We start from the raw sequence: 2,502 nt of genomic DNA, 5'->3' as shown, positions 1-2,502 counted from the left end.
TTACCCTTTATTTCGTGAATATTTCATGAAACAGCGTTTAAGGCTTTTAATGGAGGCATCAAAGTTTAATATTAGAAGAAGTAAAGCTTCATCTTGTTTCGTACCAGGGTGCAAAAGTGGATACAAAACATGCAAAGAAACAGTTCGCTTTTTAAAGCTCCAGCAGATGAAGAAAAACTAAAGAAGTGGAACTCGTTAATTCCCAGGTTAGATAACGTTTTTGATAAATATTGCTGAATTTGTGCTCTGCATTTCGAAAAACATTTTATTGAAACGCATTATAAGCATATTATAAATGGGGAGGAAGTTTTAATTCCTCGAGGAAGACCTTTTTTGAAAGATGAGGCAATTCCGACAATTTTCCCAAATCTGCCAACATACTTTACTAAAAAAATACCAAAGCAAAGGTCCATCAGGAATTATGCAGTTAAGAAAAATGTTCCCTGTTTGAAAAAAATAAAACTTGATCTTTCCGCAGATGAAACTGAAATAACCACGTATAAATCTATTATAGATGAAATTGTTCATATTAATTTGCCTAACGAATATTGGGTTTGTATGAAATTTAAAAAATCTCCAAATATTGTAGTTTTTGTATATAATGAAAATTATGTGGAAAATAATATTAACGATAAAAAGAGCATTATTGAAGTAGAAGAAAATTTACAAATCAATGCTACTATTTTAGTCAAAGGTGTAAAAGTAGATTATCCTGTTCTTAAATCAGTGTCGGATGTCAGAAAACTTTTTATTGACGTTGATGCTAGAATCGTGTGCAATGGGATGGGTACATCAGAGGAATTCAAATTTGTGTTGCCTGTAATGAAACGAACTGAATATTTTGCTGATGGTTCATCTTTAAGACACTGTAAATGTCAAGGTTTTGTATTGAGTGAAAAATTAAGTTGTAATTTTTGTAAAAAGAAACGTAAATATTTGTTGACACAGAGAGCTCTGAAAAACAAAAGAAATATAGCAAATTTACAAAGAAGTATGGTTGCGGAAAAATTAAAAACATGCATCAAGTAACTTACCGTCTGAAGAAAAAATCAATGAATTTATCAAACAAATTAAAAGTTAAGGAAATTAAGAATAAGGCGAAACTTTCGAAACCTTTACAGTTAACTTCGGAAACTGTTTTTAAAATTTAAAAATAAAAAAAGAACAAAATCGAATTTTCGATAAATCGCTTCGAGGTGCACACCCCCATGCTACAAACTAACTTTGTACTAAATTTCATGAAAATCGGCCGAACGGTATAGGCGCTGTGCGCATCACAGGGATCCAGACAGAATTCCGGACAGAAATCCAGACAAAAATCCAGACAGAAATCCAGACAGAGAGACTCATTTTTATTATTAGTAGAGAAATAAGAGACGCGCTGTTATTGAATACTTAAGGGCCATTCATTAATTACGTAAGGATGATTTTGGCAATTTTTGACCCCCCCCCCCCATGTAAGGGTACGTAAGAATTTTCACCCCCCCCCATTTTTATGTAAGATTCCATTTTGTTTTTCAAAATGATAAAATAACAAATCTTGAATCGTTACATCACTGGAATCGTTATTAAATTCACATTATTAAATTAAACCTTTTGCGTAAAGAAATAGTTACTGAAAAGAATCTAAACTGAATGTTTTTTCGACTTTTTTTTTGATTTAATATTAATTACAAATAAAACATGCCGTACGCAATGCGACTCCTTTATTATATTTTACACTATAAATTCTTTGTAAAACAAATAAAAAAACATCTTATCCTAACACGTTTCTTACCTTCCAGACGCAAATGGAACATAATCTCTGCCAAATCACTTGACCGCGCAATTTCTAATGTGAAATATCGACTTGGAAAATATTATGTAAGAATGAGTTTGACCCTCCCCCCAAGTAAGGGTACGTAGAGGCTTTTCCAACCCCCCTCCCCCTCGGGACCCTTACGTATTTAATGAATGGACCCTTATAGTCTAATATTTTCATTGAAGTAAGGTAGTTTTATAATAAGGTAATAAGGTAATTTTATATGCTTCAAAAAGTAAACGAACACCCATGTAACAATTAGCACTTATTACAGAATTTGTCTTATGCGCAAAAATAAGTTTAATCCGAAAAACGGGGCTTTTAAACTGCGAAATCAGCATGCAATCGCTGATTTAAAACGAGTCTGATTGAGGAGCATAACGTACTACTCGAGTGTAGCGCCACCTGGATTTTCCTCAGATCTGACCTCACTTTTTCCCCGCCGATCGGCACACTACTCTTTCTAGGCACTATAGCGTTAGGATGCTGGCCTTGGTCAGGTAGCTGTTCACCAGCTTCGCGCACACCTTGTGCATGTTCAAATGCACCGTCACAATGTCACGAACCACAGATTTTGGTAAATTTAACATTTGGGCAATTAAACAAATACTTAGTCGACAGTCTGAGTTCAAAACTTTGCGCACACGAGTCACGTTGTCAGTGTTTGTCGAAGTCGAAGGTCCTCCAGCATGGTCTTGATC

This window comes from Uloborus diversus, chromosome 5, assembly GCF_026930045.1.
Source record: "Uloborus diversus isolate 005 chromosome 5, Udiv.v.3.1, whole genome shotgun sequence".
Taxonomy (NCBI): domain Eukaryota; kingdom Metazoa; phylum Arthropoda; class Arachnida; order Araneae; family Uloboridae; genus Uloborus; species Uloborus diversus.
This window is presented reverse-complemented; position numbering follows the sequence as displayed.